At 40.2% G+C, this 19,021-nt stretch overlaps 1 protein-coding gene across 4 annotated transcripts in view; it reads left to right on the top strand.

Annotated features, from left to right (window-relative positions):
- The first annotated feature begins 2,712 nt into the window (after window positions 1–2,712).
- The window catches only part of marchf8 (membrane-associated ring finger (C3HC4) 8), a 92,236-nt gene continuing 75,927 nt past the window's right edge, over window positions 2,713–19,021 (top strand). The window contains exon 1 of one of the 4 annotated variants that reach the window (XM_087850228.1): window positions 2,713–2,891. The gene's annotated coding sequence lies outside the window, so the exon portion shown is untranslated. The other 3 variants (XM_006783874.3, XM_006783876.3, XM_006783875.3) reach the window with 3 other exon arrangements.

Genomic DNA, 19,021 nt, shown 5'->3' with positions numbered 1-19,021 from the left:
GGTTTCCTTCAGCTGCTTCTTTGCAGTGTATCACATAAACACACCCAGCAAATGCTTATTTTCTACTGTTCTGTTTTGGGATTGCTCAGCTTGCTGTTTGCAACTCTGCCAAGTGCTGCAAGTCTATATTTTCCACCAAGTGAAAAACAATGTTTTTTTTCTCTCTTTTTCCAAACATGCTTTTAGAAGAAGAAATCATTCTCACCGAGAGTAAAAGCAATGATATGCATTACCAAAATGCTGGTTTGGCAGACTCTTTTCATAGGAAAGGGCTCCTTCAGAATCCAAAATCTTAGGTTACTAATTGTCCATTTAAAAACAGTCCATTAAGACAATCAAAGTGCACAATGTACCTGAAAATGTGTGTGTGCTTTTTGTCATTAGAACTCATAAATGCTGTATTCAGCCATGCTTTGGGTTCTGTTGGCTACAAAAATTTGAAAAGAATAAAGAACTGCTCTTAGCTTGTGCCGGCACAATGAGGAATACCGATCACATGTTGAAACCAACAAACGGAAAAGTGCGTAGAGTACAAAGGCTTGTTTCAACACAAACTAGCATGATCATTTTCCACCAAGTGTTCAGAATATACACATGACTCAACACTGCTGAGTCATGTACTCGCACACTGGGGCGATCAAGCTCTGCTAGTCTGACGGGTTTCATGTGCAGGTAAGAGAGCTCGAAAGACACTCGCCAAGGAAATCTTAACACTGAAACCACACGGCTGTCTTTTACACCAACTCCCAGTTTTGGTCCCACCTACTGACAGAACCACTGACCTCCTGGGAAGAATTAATCCTACATTGTTCTACCCGGGTACCAACTCCACCTTTTCTCTGTCCTCTTCTGCCCTTTTTTTTCCCCTCTCTATTTCTTTCTGCTTACTTTCTGCTTATCTTTAACTCAGTGAGACTTGTTATGTTAACCCCCTGCTCTTACACCATCCGTTCCTTCCACTTAAGCACACACACACCCTGTTCTAATCTCTTTCGAGAGAAATTCTAGCTGCTTCCTAAAAAGACTGTTAGGGCTGGGTATACAATTCTCTGTCTGGCTCTGTTCTCCCTTTTGTTAAAGAGCTATGTTTTCATCCTGTAAATGTGTTTCTTTCTTTTTTGTATCAACAGGACAGCTGTGCTTCACTCGCCTGCTTCTCTGCCCACTTAATACAAAAGCCATGGCCCAATCCTCCCTACCACACTGCAAGACGGCCTGTATCTCTCTGACGCAGAGACACACGCATGACGGTTTGGCAGACTCGTTTCTGAGGTGCCCACTTTGTCCAGACAGAGCACAGAAGCGCTGTTGTCCCACCCCAAGGACAGAGCGGCAGACTTCGCATCAGTAATAAGGCTGAACACAATGAAAGGCTTCACAGAGATAGAGCTCAGGCTTTGAGTCAACAGAGGATACGTTCCCTTCTTTAACAACTGAGTCTCTCCCAACATACTGCACTGCGAGTGAGGGGCTCTCTTGGCGTGGAGTTACAGCACAAGCAGGGATTTACTTGAGCTGGAAGTGTCATGATACACAACCAGACATTTATAATCTGAAAACTTCTTTACTTGAGTATATTAGAACAATGTGACAAACTAGAGCACTTTTAATTAAAAAGTTGTAGTCATCACTTTATGTGATGTCATTTAAAATAAGAAATGTCTAATCGTTTCTTTCTGATGGAGTGTTAAGTAAGATGTGTGTAGTTTGGTGTAGCTACAGATGGGGGGGAAACAGGGAGCCTAACTCTGTCTAAAGCGAACAAAATCCACCTACCAGCACATCTGTAATTAACATGTGGCATGTTGCCTGGTAAATTGGTACAAATATGTGTCCTTGACTGCCCTTTTCTTAGTCACGATATGTAATTTCCCAGAGTTGGTTGCAGAGTCAAGAATATACTACAGATCTTCATGATGACTCCAATAAAATGGATGTATTTTTTTAACCTCATTGTTTTGTACGAGGCAAACAGGAACGATATAAGCTGATGGTGCTTCAACTTCTATGATAATGCAACTTAAATTTAGTTTTTGGCCACTTGAGAGAACACGCTGTTGTGGTCATGTGTGCATCAGCTGATGAACCACAGACTCCAGAAGGAAATTATTATTTTTTTGGCTCCTTGGCTGTTGAGCCTTTGTTAGACTTTTTCATGACCCTGTGATGTTCCAAGCACCATTCTTGAGCCACTTCTGCCTTTGGTGCCCTTTGACAACCAATTTTTACAGAGCATATGTCACTCCTGATAAATTTCTCGGAAGCCCCTCCCAAAGCTACTCAATTCAGTGGTTCAAACTTTAGACACAGCAGTGCTGGTACCGCCCTTTCGGCACTGGCAGGGTAGCTTTTGTAGTGAAAATGCATAGAAATGCAGAGGTATACTTTTCACCTGGTACTTTCTGTCTGCTTGCCCATCATTTTATGGGCTGCTGCAGATTTTCTTTAAAACTGCTGCTCGACACTAAAGCAAAATGTTAAAGGCCATAATTTGAATATTTGTGGGCTTCTCACTGTGAGTAACAGCCTTAAAATTACACAGGGAACCATTTGTCGCATAAAATACTGATTATGGCACCTTTTAATTAGCACTTATTGTTATTCACTATCACTATAATTACTATGGTGGGGTCATTTTCCACCTCACTGCCATCACGATCATCAAAAGCTATCATCGTCACCTTCATCACCACATCATCATCATCATCGCCATCCTCCTCTCCTCGGCAGTGCACAGCCCTCAGTCAGTTCGCCCGCGTGCGCCGCCTGTCCTTTAAATTAATTATTTCTTGCATTTTGTTTCCACTCCATCTTAACGCGGAAGTCGGTGACGCACCACTACAAACAGCTGCTCAGCGGGGGCAATGAAATAAACAACGCGTCGACATTCGGTGAGTGTTTTCTTCGCGTGTGTCTTTACGACGTTCAACGAGCAACGTTCGCTGCGATGCAGTTATGTGTACGTCCACGCTGAGGAGGCTCCAGCGTGTCCGCTGCGCCTCTCGCTTTATTAAATCCGACCTGAGGCGGCTGGAGGGGGTCGCTCGGACGTGCCTCTGAACTGTGCTGGGATGATAGCGTGAGAATTTGCTGCTTTTTCTTGTTTTCCCCTTTTCTTTTCTTTTTTTCTTTTTATATTGACTGCTGTTGAAGCCGACACTCTGTTCCTCACGACGGTCACTCGTAGCCTGCTGTGATTAAGGTATGAAAATCCAGTTTAATGTGAGCGAGTGCGCTCTGCAGCAAAAAGAGGGTGAGAGAGAGAAAGGGGAAACAGCAGCAGAGTGTTTGTGTCAGCTCAGATGCCTGTTATTAATTATTGTCTCGTTGTTTCGTGCATTCAGCGTGTGTGTGTCCATGTAGATGTGTGCGTGTGACTCGATGTAGGAAGACGTAATGTTGCCCGAGCAAGCCTTTTGTTAGTTTTCCCAGATCCCTCAACGCGCTCCCACAATTCCACAATTTGCTGCTGGAATGCGATGAGACTCCGGATGATGAAGAAAGAATTTATTGGTGTTCGATACCGCTAAAAACCCATCTTAGGGTTTTGCTGTCAGTGCTGTGCCTTCTGGATTACTCAGAAAGCAGCGGAGTCCTGTCCTGACTTTACCGGATCAATGCTGATTTGGATGTTAATGTTCAAAAATCGGCGTGGTGTGATCTTAGCAGCTCGCTGTGGCTCGGAGAGCATCTCGTATTCTCTGTAGGTCCGACGAGGCGCACTGCCCAGCCGGGTGTCGCCTTATTATGAACCATAATAAAGCCAGCAGCAGCGCCCTGCATCGCTGCGCGCTTTTCAGATCAGTGTCACCAGTGATTCTGGTTTCTTGCCTTCAGCTTGACGTCAACAACAATCTGCGCAGTAACGTGGAAAATATGAATTGAACTTTATTTATTTATTTCTTAAATGGTAAGACTTTAATGTTGACATCAAACCCACTGATCACTTAATTGCCACAGTGGCTCTCACATTACACTCTGTCCTCTCATTGGCTGCAGGATCAGCTTTCTCCAGTTGTTTCCATCATCACCCCCGTCATGATGCGTGCTGCTCTGCTGTACAGTTCCTGCTTGTGTGTTACAGTTTGTTCAGAGCTTTTAGACATGCAGTAAAACACTCTAGTGTACTTTAAAGCCTTCTGTTCTCCCTTCATCCTCGTGGTGTGTGCTTTGCCAAATGGGAGGGCAAGCCCTTCACTCATGTTCAATTTGAGCTAACACGTCTCAGCTTCATGTCAAAGACCGGTTCTTTTGATGCTATCTGTGCTGCGGTGTTGGATTTTTCTGTGGTTTGGGGTTATTGTTAGGTTAATGCTGGGGAAAAGGGGAAGAACCGGCTGGGTGTCTGTGTCATACATTATTGTAGGCTTGGGTTATTTCTTTGCTGAGAGCTTGTTGTGATGACGAGCCTCGTCGTGCTGCTGGTATGTGTAGTATGCATACATAAACGTTCTGATAACTAAATGCTAATTTTGTCTGTAATCCTCCTTCTTCACACTGTATTGTGTTTTTTGTGATTTTTGACAGGGAGTGTTTGAAGAGAAGCGACAGATGGTGATCTTTGTAGGCAAGCAGTCTGAGTTTAATTTAGTTTTTAATTTATGCTCAACAGAAAAATCTGAAATTAGAAAAAGGAAATTGGGAATATGGGAATTTCCTATAGCTAAAAAGGTGATTTTTTTTTTCCTCCCATGAGTTTTCCTACTGAGTACGTATGCCTTACAACAAGGAAATCATAGCATTTTATGCCTACTTTCTCTTATCTTTTTCTTGTCCAGACGTTTGATACCCAGTGTGTTGTCTACACTTGTTCCACCATATTATTTTCCACATAAAGTCTACATTATGGCCACATTACGCATAAAGACGGCCTTCCCCTCTCCGTCAACTTTCCATTTCTTGACTTCTTTCGTGACCGGCTGACTGTGTGTCCTCCGACAATGACGACTGAACAATCATTCTGCAGTCATGAAATTTCATCTATTGGAGAGCTGGCGCTGCACGAAGCTGTCAGCAGACTCTGTCGTCCCGGTAGAACCGAGTGCTGATGGAAATGAGAAAGTAAGGCCGTAATTATGATTCCGAACAGGAGGAGGAAGAGGGCATCTGAGGCTGTTGCTGCCTGCCAAATCCCATAATTTAACTTTTTTTTTATTTTTCAACTTAAAGTAGTTAGTGCAGCTGCCTTTACTAATTCAGTTCATTTTTATTTGTGTAGTGCCAATTCCCAACAAATCTTAATCATAGAGCGCTTCACTTTGGAGCATAAAGAGCTTATGCCTTTAATATGTTGTAAAGGGAAGACCACAGACTTCCTATGAGAATGTTAACAGGAAGAAACCTTCCGCAGAACAGGCTCAGGATGGGCGGCCATCTGTTGAGCTGAAGGGAACACTTGCGCGATGCATCTTCTGTGCAGGGGCCCGTGGGTCAGAATGACCACAGAGCCGTGCTGGCGTGAGTTAATTAATAATGGAAGGACTTCCTGATATTGCGTTTTGCATGTGTTGGGAGATGGCATACTAAATAGCACGAGTATGGGTACTGGAACACTGTCTGTTAAGCTGCTAAAACTGCGAGGGAAGGAGCCTGCAGTCTTAATGGACTGTGCTATTGTATGCTTGCAAATTAGCTTGTACTTTACGTCTTCAGAGATGGGCTCTGAGGAAAGTAATTGGAGGGCGGAAAGAATTGCAATCAAAAGTATCTGAAGGCTTCGATAGTAGCTTTCTGCCAGTTCACTGCCGTCATTGTTTGACACAATTGGTTGCGATGGAGAAATGTGCCTCCCACAGTATTTTACAATATGGAACAGAGGATCCGTTTGACAGGCTCCATTGTGGCGTTGTGCTGCAGTTTCAATCAAATTCAATTTAACAACAGGCAAAAACATTTTGACTCGCAGAAGAGTTTCAGCTGAAAAAAAAGAAAGGGAAAAAAAGGGTTTTTACTTTTGATTCATCCGCTAGTTCACATCTTTGTTTTGACAAATTACTTTACGGGAACAGGAGCAGATGTCTCTTCTTACTAAAAACATAGAGCTTGTTTGCGCATAATTTAGCCTAAGAACAGATATAGAAAAAATTAATTAGTTTTTGGTTGTTATTTATTGCTTTTTCTGTCTTCCATAAAATTAACATAATCAATTGACCTGTCATATTTTCAGTAATTGGTCTATAAAGTAATCGATTACTATTCTGAATTTATTCAAAAAAAATGCTATTTTTATACTAACAAGAAAGCACTCGGCCCACTTCCTGTTTTGTTGCCCTACATTAGCTTTGTGCTAATGGAGCACCACACTGCTTTATTAGTAATTTAAACATCAAATATCAAAATAATTTCTCTTTTACGTTTTTTTAATTTGCTGAATTCCTGTTTTTATGTCTTGTTGTAAAATGCCATCTGCAGACATGCTTTGCATCTCTATGTTAGCTGCTCCCCGTCTCCTCACTCTCTGCGTGCTTAATCTGTAAAATAATATTGATTGAAATGTGCTAAGAGACAGGAAATGGATCCAGCCAACAAAAATCAGTCTTCGTACATATTTGTCTTCCGGTTTTGCAGGAGAATGTGCGTGTGTTATTCAGGATGTGGGTTTTTCCTGGACTCCAGTGCCTGCTAGGAAGTTGTGATTGTGTCTGTGATTAACCTCCCTTTGAGAGACTTTCAGTTTAGCAAGTTTTACTTTTCTTAATTGGCCGTAGACTGTGAACAAATTAAAATTATCCTAACAGTATTATGGCCATATGGCAGCTGGAACTGTACTGCGAGGTTTCCAGTGTAATTTGTATGGCTGGTTCATGCTGCTTCTGTTATCTGATTCTAGATATACAATTATAGGTATATGTCCCTCGCTAGTCATCTTGTATGGCTGAACTGTAACATAATAACATAATAAAGGTATCATATTATGCTGACCGGGATTGGGTTATTGTTTCCCTGAGGTCGGACTTCGTCTGCAGGGAATAAAAGCATTGATTTAATCTAATGACTTCCTTTCTTTGGATGATGTCATGCACCTATGTCAATCAGACCACACTGGGGGTAATGCTTATGGCGGCATAGGTAATACAGCAACATCGGCGTTTGTAATGATATTTTGGTCAGATTTTAAGTGGCCTTCTTCACTCTGACTTTGTGTGTGTTGACCAGGCGCAATGAAGTTGTAATGCCTCTGATGAAACGGGGTAGTGTTCGACAGCTGCGATACATCAGCCGAGGAGAGGTGCTGGCTCAGCTGAACGGACCGTGGGATGGTACTGCTGCAGTTAGTGGGCTATGGTTGATGATGTCATTAGGGCTTTCACAGACTCCCAAGGTGTCTGCTGGTGGCAGCCAACCAAGAATAAGGAAAGGGGAAGGAGACTGATTGTTTTCTCCCCCCATTGTAGATTGACTAATCTGCCACAGTGTAAACATGATACCCGCTATCCTGTCAGCCTAACAGACACACATTTAACATCTTATTAATTTATGCTGAAATGATAACCGTGCTCTCAGAGATAACCAAATAATCATGAGTCCCTCCCAAATAAAAGAGCTATATTAGCTCAATAACCTATATGTCCTGAGCTGTAATAATACAGTCACCATCACAATGTTTGTTTGATGACAGCAGACTTTTAAACACAAAAGCTTGCAGAACATGTTGCTGTAGATAAGATTGTAAGTTGTTTTTTTATCTCTGCTATAACACAACACAGCTGTTATGATGGCTTCTTTGACGTGGTGACGGCTACTTTGGAGCCAACTTCATTTAGTGTAAACACACACACACACAAAAGGAAGTTAAGACCTAAGGCTGTTTTTATTTCTCTAATTTGTGCCTCTAATTTGCATCTCTCATCTCTCATAAACCATAAACAGCCTTGTTAGACTATGTTAAAGATTTTTTTCAATTCTTAAAGTGCTTCTGAAAGCCAGCGAGGACAGCAGGCTCCCAGACAAACAATGGCCCTTGTTGTTATCCATACATTTTAGTTATTCACAATGATAAAACTTGCCACCCTTCACGGTTTCTATGGTATAATATCTTGTCACACTGTACCATGACAGGAATTTAATTAGAAGTGTTCCTAAATTTAAAAAAAAATTACATGAACGCTGTTACACCTGAGATAATAAAATAAAGCTTTAGTTGGGCTATAACAAAATAATTTATGATGCTGTTATGTCAGCTGTCATATTTAATTGACTTTGCTTTTAAAATGACGCCGCAAAGCAAGGCTGTCTCGATTTGCTAACTGCTTGTAGCCTTGACTCATTAAATCTCTTCAACCTGCTTTGTCAGTGTTTTATCGTTTCAGTTAAAAATTGCAAAACTGTCACATCAAACTTGTCGTTGGAGCATTTTCACATCTGGGTCACAAGCAAACCCTTTTCCCTACTCTCTGTCTACACTGTGTTCAGATTCAAAGGTTAAAAAAAGCAAACGCCTGTGTTTGTCCACACAAAAACCAGGAAATGATGAGACGAGCAATAAAGGGTCTGACCTATAAGCAGCTTTTATAATGACATCAGGTGATGTTAAACTCTTTTTACATCGTGGGCCACATGCAGCCCAACATTTTTACATGGTAAAATGAATTTAATGGCATAATTTAATACAGCCCACTTAGATGTGTCGCAGCTCTTTACTTTAACAGAATCATTTAAAGTAAAATAACATTCGATTTGTCAATTGGTTTGTTTACCACAGTTTCATTAGTTAGTACCAGCTGTCTTTAAGTGCTAACATTGTATTGTGAAACCCTTTTAATTTAGTGAGCAGTAAATCTTTCCTCCATATTGTATTTAATTAGATTCCTGAAAGCCACTCAGCCGTCCATTTCAATTAGTTTTGCTGTAGTAAAAAGTCCACTTGCAGAAACTTGTTTGATGGGTGATTCATCATAGCGACCGTGCTTTCCAGATTAATTTTTGTCAAAACTTCAGCTTTGGTCATGCACATGCTGATTTCAGAAGTGTTTGTCTTCTAGCGCACTCATGTGGTGATGATAGCCTGACAGATTTGATGTCCACATTAGGGGTGCAGGGGTCAAAATAAGTTTGAGTTTTTTGTCCTTGACATGAATGAGAAAAAAATAAATTCAAATAAAAACTATTTTAGTAACACCAAAAGTTCTAATTGTCTCTTGGTGTCTAAATAGGCTGGATAAAGTGGGCCTGGAATTCTCTTTTCTAACGTCATAGTTTAATTCTTGGACTGTATTAGAGTAGCTTTGCATGATTTTACAGTTCAGAATAATCCACATTTATCTTATGTTGGGCTTTGGTGTAGCCCCTTAGTTTATTCACCTGTCTGAAATGAGCCCTTAGGTCCTCTTCCTTTAGGCCAAATTCCTTTTTAATGGCTCTCCTTTGCAAACAGCAGGTGCACTCGCAGTTAAAGCCGTGTGCCTGAGGTGACCATATTAAGGATGGTCACTCTCCTACAGAGCTAAGACTGGAAAACTGAGTGGTTAGAGCTTTTGGGTCACAGGGATTACTTTCACATATGCGCTAATCAAATTATTGAAAACACAAACACCGAAAATTGCAACTCTATAAATGTGGTACAAAATAAGGTTCTCCTTTAACTTTCCGGCAGTGCATTTTAAAATCTAGCACACAACAACACGATGACACCGCTTAAGCCAAACCACAGTTTGCCCATCCACAGTGTACGATATAGTCTACCTGTGATAGGCCAACACTGGGAAATATTGCATGTGGCTGTCTGTAATTTTACATGTTCATGTTACGCAACAAAACTTTCTAGCTGGCAGTTATGTTTTCAAACCATAAAATATACAGAAAGAACTGGCATTTAAGAAAAAAAAGGAAAGGCATGATATGCTAAATTATGTGTGACCTTTTAAGAAAAATGTTGCTCTTTCTGTCAGACTTACTGGCATTATGCAGCAGCGATATGACCTGTAGGCATCTCATCAGTGTTTCTATATTTGTTTGTTTCTGGACTTACTTTGGGGGAAACAAGGTAATTGGTGCGAGCAGCAGCAGCCACTGTGGCTGGACACACAAAAGCGTTTTGATGTCACTGTATTTAAGAACTCCGACTGTGATGTAATGTCTGGGAAATGATGTGCGGAATTTGAGTTTTTCCTGTACAATTAACCTGACTGTAAACAGCACGGATATATCATCAGCTGCTTTTAATATCGAGGCCGTCATTTCATCATGAATATCAATGAGGTTTTCTCACTAATGACTTTTCAACTGTTTGCCGTTGCTGGTGGTGTTTGCATTGCATTTTTCATTAAGCGTATTCAGACTTAAATCTCATTACAATACATCCATGTTAGAGACGTTCTCCGGTTACAGCAGCAGAAATAATTCCAGCCCAAATCCCCTCCCTGCTTAAGAGCACCCCACATTTATTTGATCACGATAATTCAATCCTGACTGTGTTGCAGTTATTAATAGTGATTTAAATAATGAATTCAGCCTGCTATAGCTTGTATAAAAGAGCTTTGCTAGATATTGTGAGATGTATTATGTTCAAATTAGGTGTTCAAGCAACAGAAGAGTTTATTAGACAAATAGAATTCAGCTGAATGAATGCAGATGTTGATACGGGCACGATCTGTGACATCGTTTAACCGTTTCTGGATAAGCTTCTTTTTTCTTGACAAGCATAATGTGTTCTTAAGATGTTGTTTTGTCAGAGCTCAGGTTATGGGCCTAACGTGACATTACCTGCTGATATTCCCGGGAATGTGCTTTTCGTGGCTTTGTTAACCACCCCAGAGGAGCTGTTATGGTTTTGTTGATAGTGTCACATGGGTCAAACTAAGAAGCCAAGGTTGGGTTATTTTGCAGCCCTGATTACCCCAATTACAGAAGGATGATGGGTGGATGGTGCAGGTTGTTTTGTCAAACTGCCCTGACATTTTCATTTGTTCTTTTTTTTTACTGAAATGGAAAACTAGGAAGATGAGCTTTGACTGCATGAGGACATGTTTTAAAAGGTTTTCTGATAAATAAGCCGCCCTCCATGTGTGGACGATGTCTCACTGCCACAAAAATGCACTCCAGGGCTTTTAGGAAACAAAAATGTATGATTTTCTTTCCTGAAAGAAAAAAAAAAAGGTATCTAACCCAGCAGAAACAGTTTTTACTTTTCAATGTTTCCAGATGTTCATGTCTCCACACAAATAGTTGTGAAGTCTGTTTTGAAAAATGTGAAAATGTGTTGTCTTTTTGTTTTTATCATATAGAATGACATTGCGAATTTGAATTTGCCAAACGATGCCCTTTACAGGAAAAAAGAACAAAGGCTTCAAAGCAAAGGTTTGTTCAGTATAAAGTAACAAGTTTTTTCATTAGAAGTTTTTCTTGTTGTTGTTGTTTGAGTCTATTTTAAGGACTTTCATCCATTCTTCCTGCAAATTGCTTGTAGTTTTGTGACATTTTCGGCCTTCTTGCACGGACTGCTCTTTTGAAGTGTATTCAAAGGTTTTTCTGTGATGATGATGATTAGGTTCAGGGCTGTGAGGGCGATGGCAAACCATCAACACGAGCCTCTTGAGTTGGCCCATTTGCTGTTATAGTGTGCAGCTTGCTTTTATTTAATTGAGTAAAACTTTCCACTAACCAATAAAATGTTTCACCGTGCCACTTGCTACATAACAAACCCAAAACATGATTGATCCAACTAGTGCTCAACACATTCTCAGCCCTTTCCCTTTAAACGTTATTTTGTTTTTCTTCTTCTTTTCCCTTTTTTTCACAGGACTTTATTTAAAATGCTTCAGGCATCTTTTGTTGGAACATTTGAAGATGCAGATCCATAATTGTCTGCTTTTGGGCAGCTACACTATATGGACAAATGTACTGGGCCATACCTCTGAATCTTTGAATTCAGCTGTTAGTGCAGGTGCATAAACTCTAGTACCTGTAGCCGTTCGGTTTGCCTGGGCCGTTCCAAAAAGCACAGAGTTCACTGTACTGTAATAGCATAATACTGCTGCAACAAATCAGCTCATTAAATTTCTTCTCTCCTAGGTAAGTTGTATTATTGCAAAATAAAAGCATTCAGGAACCAAAACAAATCACCCACATTAAGTATCAGACCACATGAAGTTAGAGAGGGAGGTTGCTGAGGGCTGTGGTGCAAAGTGTCTCAGCACTCGGCAGCGCTCTGCTCATTCAACAACAGCACAGCTCCAAACCTCCTCTCACGTTAACATCAGCACAAAATCTACATGCTGGGAGCTTCATGGCAGGGTTTCATGGTTTAGCAGCTCCTCTAGGTGTAATATCTAGGTGGCCCAATGATGATACAGCCTGAGGAGTCTGATTATTTATAAAGCTTTAAAATTTCTTTGTTTTTCTTGGTAAAAGTTGGTACTCAAACTCCTTGCATGTTGCTCATTTCTTCTGTAAATTCTTCTTCTAGCAGCTTCTACTATTAGCTGCTATTGCTAGCTGCTACCGCTACAGGGGCTGTAACAGCATTACACTCCATCCTTAGCATCCCTCACTTTTACACTAACCCTCTGCTTGTCCTCCTTTTACCACATTTGAAACTTCTGCTGTCTTCCTCTTTTCCTCCTGCTTGGCACCTCCATCTTTAGCATTCTTTCTCCAATAAATCCATTACTTATGTCCAAACCATCTCAGTCTGGTCTCTCTAATGGCGTCTCCAAACATCTCAACATGAGTTGTCCCTCTGACCTTTCTGGTCCCTCCCAATGAAAATCTGAGCATGCTCAACTCTGCCACTCCAGCTCAGCCTTCTGTCTTTTTTCTCAAAACCATACATCATAGCTGGTCTCTCTACCATCTTGAAAACCTAAAACAAAAATATCATAGGGAGCATGGTTAAAATGTTGATTTAAATGTTTTCTTTTTGCTCTTAGGATATAAAATGAGTAACAGACAAACCTCAGAAAATCTTTTGCAAACCACCTTTTGTTTCCTTTTACTAGATTGAGAAGGATAGTGTTTTTTAAAGTTTACCACAGCTTTAAAACCTGCTGGGCACTGATGAACCAAAGGTGCTTTTTAACAAAGAAATAAAAAAAATAAAATAAAAAAACACTTCCGTTTTAAAGCAAGTCTTAAGATTAAGACAGATTCTTCTATAGCAGTTGCAGTATTAGGTTTTTCTATTTCAGATTCAGTGCGTGCGTTATATAGCAGAGCGACTTTTTTTTTTTTTGCTGGTTAAATGCTGTATAACTGCTGGAGGCTTGTTCTCCAACTGTCCACCATGCAGTTATAAAGTCATTTAGCTTCTTTTTGCTGCTGCTAGCCACTGAGTCGACCTGCAGCCAGACCAGCAGCCTCTAAAGCTGCCTCTCAGTGTGTGATTTCCTGTGTCCACGCACTTACTACACACAGTGGTGAACCCCACATGCACTCGCATATTACACGTCTGCTGTTTCACGGAGCATTGTGGTGGGCTGAAACTGCCTGCTGGTCCATAACTCCTCCACACAGTCGGGTTATTCTGCGAGGCAGCAGGAGAACAAACACTAGCCCGAGGGACAGAGTTGTCTGTGTGCCGAAACGCACGCTTACCAGTAAAAAGGCTTTGTTTACCGGTATGGCCAGAAAAGTGGTTAAAAGGAACATGCTTTCAGTTTCTACTCGGGTGGTGAGTTAGTTTTTCATTTCCTCATTCTTCACTGATGAGACCACTTTTCCCTGAATTGTGTTTTGAACATTAGTGGCTATAATACAAATAAATCTATTGCACAGGACGAGTCCAGGTCAGTGTGTTTCATATTGTGTCAGTAGTGGACTTGCATAACCTTGAACGCACACAAACAGCTGCAGTTTCCTAGAGAAATGCAGACTGCATCCTGTTTGGCCGTCACAGTTGAGTATCCAGTGTTGTGTAATTATTTTTTTTGTGAAATTCACCTTAGTGATATTGATTACTGTAAAACAGGGAGTAAAATCATCAACTGTTCAACTAAGTAAGAACAAGTGTCAGCTTCCCTCGAGTTATAGACAGGCTTGAAAACATCATGTACGAGGATTTTGGAGCTTAATACGCTTAATATGAATGATATTCTAAAATTTCCACCTATGTTAGTAATTTTCCAATCTTAATTTAAAAAAAAACCAATATGGAATACTGTTATTATTTTTGAGGAATTGCACTAGATGTTTATCCTGTAGTAAGGCCGGTGACAATAAAATGAAATTATATTTTAGTATTTTAAACCATGTTGCAGTACTTGTTTGCACAGCATGGATAAAATCTGGCATGATATTGCATTTTTGGGGGGAGTTATCTTAGTTTGTATTCATACCCATTGTGGATGTCATGGTATTCCTTACTGATAAATGAAATGTACTGAAGAATAATCAGTGTTTTCTCCTGTTGCACACAAGCTAACTGCTCCTTTTCGACTGACGAGTGATTAAGGTGCCTGAATGAGAAATGAAATGGAGGAAAAACATTGAAAATAAGTGAGAAGGTCTCTAAGTTGTTGCAAAGCAATCAAAAAGTTTTTGTCAGTTTTTTGTGAAAGTGGCCTCGTGGTGGCTGCAGTGCACTTCACATGTGTCTGTTTCAGTGTTCAAACAGACCATGTGGTCTTTGACAGGCAAACATGCAAGTAAAACCTTGTTAGCATGAATAAAAGCAACAAGTCACAATTTTTCTTTTCCGGTTTGGCCCATCACAGGGAACATACAGCCTTCAGATTGCTGTTTTAAATAGACTTTCAGGAACTGGTTGGTTTAGATGTTTCTGACGGTCAAAAAGTTGAGTTTGGAAAGTACACTTCTCACCCTTACTGGAGCAGTTTCGAAACACGTTTTACTGATCATTTTGGCTCTGTCTCTAAATAGAACAGAAGCTGCGTTGATATGATTAACAGCAACTGTGTTTGGCTACTATTTCTTGTCAAAATGGCTGCTTCAGAATAAGTCTAGTCATGTCTTGGCCACATGACCAATTATCCAATAGGAGTAGGGTTAGGGTGAGGGCTGGGGTTGTGTTGTGGGTGTGAAACTTTCAGAAGTTAGATTTGAGGTCAGATGAAAAGTTGTAAATAGCCACAAAATACAACAGCTAGCACAGCTGTCAGGGACCAAGCAGTAAAGCATAAAGGACACAGGTGTTTAATTCAAAAAAGGGGTTTTATTGACCCAAAAATATGAAAATAGATTTAACAAAGCCAAAACTTAAACAGGCAGGCCAATAAAAGAGGTCAACTAAATAGACTAAACTCAAGATAACAATTAACAAAATCTCAAACAAACATAAGATAAACTGACCTGCTGAAACCAAATGACACACAAGGGGAAAAACTAAATGGCTGCCATATAACCAACTAATACAAAACAATTAAACAAGCATGAAACACCCCCCAGGCAATGAAGCATGTGGTTCTATCCAATTAGGCTGTCAGTGGTACTTCAGCTCTCCCAGCCCTTTGCCACACCTTTTGCCAGACAGGAGGAGAAGCCAACCCCCAGGTAACTCAAACAAAGAAAGATGTATTAATATAACAAAACAGAACTTTGACCTTGCTTATATGTGTGCACGCCATATAAACATTGGAAGTTGTATGGAAAAATAAATACATTTAATAAAGAAACAATATTGAACAATAAGTAGAATAGATTGAAGTAGTGACTGTAAATTAAACTCAAGTGAATCAACTGGTGGTGAGGTGTGGAGCTTACCATGTGTGGCATGTCATCACAACAGCAATAATGGTTAAATGCTCCAGTTATACTAACCGAAGTATTCAAACTGAGGCTCAGTAACACTATATATTTGTACTCCATTTGACAGCTTATGATTAAATGTCCTGTGGACTGTTTTTTTTAGTACTGTTATAGAAGATCCGAGTTCTGGTGTAAGGAACCAGATTTGAGTATTTTATAGAAATAGCACATAGTGGCTGCTGGCGTTTATCTATAATAGACAACACTGCAGACAACTCAGCCATTTAAAATGTAGTGGTGAGTGCAGTTGAGGAAGCGGATACTACCTCAGATACACAAGCATCATTTTTAATCAAATCTTTTTGCTTAAAAATAAAACAATAACATTACGTGTGTTTATAGTTAGCTCTTCTTCTCGCTTCCTATTAATGATCTAAGCTGTTGCATATTCAAGTTTTATTTTGAAGCCTGCGACATGAACATTTTCTGCTTACAATGACAGCATATTCAACATGTTTGGGTATGCTTTTACAAAATAGGACATCTGATTACATGTGATTGTTTTGTTTACCCTTTTTTTTGGTTCTACAGGCTATTTGATTGATCTAATAGGCTCTTGATTTGCTTGTGCCTGCTCTGTTTGAAATCCATATTTCTCTAACACAGTGGAGGGATTTATGTAACCCACAATGGCACTTCAGCACACAGAAATCCACAACATCAGCTGAAGAGCGTGATGCTTTACACACTGCAGTGTCTCCACAGTTTTTTGTCCGCATCTCATTAAACAGGCTTTCACTAAACTTTATTGAACAGCCTCATCACTAGTGGCCCCAAAGAGCACATCCAAATGAGGAAAGAAGGGACTCTGCAGTGAATAGATCAGTAATTAACAACACATACTTGTTTAAAAAAAAATGTATTTTAGATAAACGTTTATTTATCGTTACCAAGATAGAAGGCTTTATAAAAATATCTGATTTTCCATCTGTTCATTGACACCTAGAAGTTGCACCTGCCTGCTAACTATAACTCAATATCTGGGTATCGCCTTTGGCTATGTTCCCAAAATGCAAATGGGAATCTGTACTTGTGGTTTTGAGTTTGCATCTGTAGCTGTACCTGTGTGCAGTTGTGCTAATAAGTCACTGAACTTGATCGCGGCGCTCTGACTGCGCCTGCAGACGGGGTTCGATACGACTGTAAATTGGGCATGTGCTGACAAGAAACTGTTAAATCTATTAAAATCTATCCTGTGTGAGGGTAATATTCAAATCTGCCTGCACACAGCAGAGATGGCTCTTGCTTCCTGAATTCTATGTTCTCCTTTCTCCCTTCATAGTATTTACTGTTGCAGAGAGATTACAGAAGCTGCATACTCGAGTCTGGTGTTTTGTGGAGTGTGGCTGTTTGCCTATCTTGGCAATTTCAGTTCCCATCTCCATACAGTAGATTTTTGATGATTGTGCTTTTCTCGCTGCGTTTACCCCACAGATATTTAAGTCTGCTTTTCCAGCTAAATCCTTATTCATTCCAATTGTACGATAAACACGCTGGTAACTTTTCTTCCCCCTTATCACATCACACACCCACCAAAAAATTGAACAGCTTCTTGTCAAAACTCTTATCAAGTTCCCTTTGAGTCAGCCGTGTTTCCTCTTTACTTACTGGCATTTCGTTTTTTTGGTTTCCTCGTCACAGCAGTTTATAAAGTCTCCATACAGAAGAAAATTGCTGCATTAAAAACAGCGATACTGCTGCATAGCCCTCTGTCAGTGTCCCTGTTATTTATCTGAAAACTGAAACTGAACCCTTTCAGATCACTTCCAAGCGAAACCTTTTACAAAACATAAATCACCTCTTGTTGGATGAAAAGGCATAAACACTTCAGCTTTGAGGGTTAGCCTGAGGTTTTAGAACAATAGACGATCACCGAAATTTCAGTTTGGCCTCTGGTCAAGGTAGTTGTGGGAGTAAACATTTATTAACTGCAGGCTGAAACTGATAATCTGCTCCTGGCAATGTCAGAGCTGCATAAAAATGTACGCCCTTCTATCTGAGTATTGTGGTCGTTGCACAATGTTTATAAAACGATGGGACGAGAGATTTCTTCATATTTTCGTTCTGAATTTAGTTGCTTTTTTTGTTGCACTTCTTACAGACAGAGAAGTATATTTTTAAACACAACAGAATAAAGATGCTGCTTTCCAGTAAATGGCTTGTTCAGTTGGGGTCTAAATGCCACAGTGACAGAGGCCTGCTTGCTTTCATGTCAAGACTTGGGTAAAGAGATTGAAACAGCTCTCAGTGGTTAGTGCTAGAAATAGCTAGCCTGTCTGTCTGTGTAAATAATAAAACAAACAAACCAAAAAAAAGAAGAAATCCTGTCACCTGTCAGCCCGTCACACTAATTATTATGGTATGCAGTGTCTTCTCTTTTTTAAACTTGTTCCTTATGCTTTGATCCTTGTACAACTATTAGCGTGACATAAAAAAAAATTCCCAGAAATTTCTGCTGGTTGCCCGGCAGACTCATTGTGACACCAACACCTCAGGAAGTTGCTGTGAACAATTGCTCTGTGGGAGTGGGAGGAACCATCCTCCAAGTCCTCAAAATGCCTGACGCCTAACGAGCTGCCGCAGCTCATTAAACTTTAGTCTGAGTCTTTGAAAGCAATGCTAGATCCCAAGAGGTTTTCTGTGTAGTCCTGGGGAAAAACAAATGTGCTTTTCAGAAGTTAAGACACGAAGAAGCGTCACCTAATTCTGGATTTTTCATATTGGGATAAGTGTAAACCATGAGGAAATAGCCTTAGCTAAGGTGCCGTGCTCCGCCCTGAATGGGCTTTTCAATGACATAAAAGTTAATAACACAACAGGTGGCGCAAGTAGCTATACAAGAAATGCGCAATAGAAAAAAATACGGGGTTCTGTGGAAATTATAGTGCAAGTATTGAGTAACTACTTTCTTCATATTTTGCTTCCGAGGAGCCACACTTGCTTGTAATTGTGTAAAGTGGTCTTGAGCAATAGCTTTCCCGGCTTTCAAAGGTTTTCTTTGGACATTTGTTGTTTTTTCATTCATTTTTAGCCCATTTGCAGAGAAAACATTTTCAGGGAAAAGTTGTTTTGTTTTGTTGTTGTTTTTTTATTTAAAATAAATCATTCAGGCATGAAAAGAGCACCCAACCCAAGGGACGAGTCAGTGTTGTATCTACACATAATTGGAAAGAACCAACTTTAAATAGTGTTGTTTCTAGCAGTCTGTCACAAAAACACATTTACACTGAAAGTCATGTCCTTAAGAAACAGGAACAAAACAAACAAACACAGGAAACTGGGAGAAATAAGCTGAGGTATGTGGAATTACACAAGAGCTTGG

The sequence above is a fragment of the Neolamprologus brichardi genome, chromosome 13 (assembly GCF_056152115.1).
Source record: "Neolamprologus brichardi isolate AB-2024 chromosome 13, ASM5615211v1, whole genome shotgun sequence".
In the NCBI taxonomy this organism is placed as follows: Eukaryota; Metazoa; Chordata; class Actinopteri; order Cichliformes; family Cichlidae; genus Neolamprologus; species Neolamprologus brichardi.
This window is presented reverse-complemented; position numbering and strand designations above follow the sequence as displayed.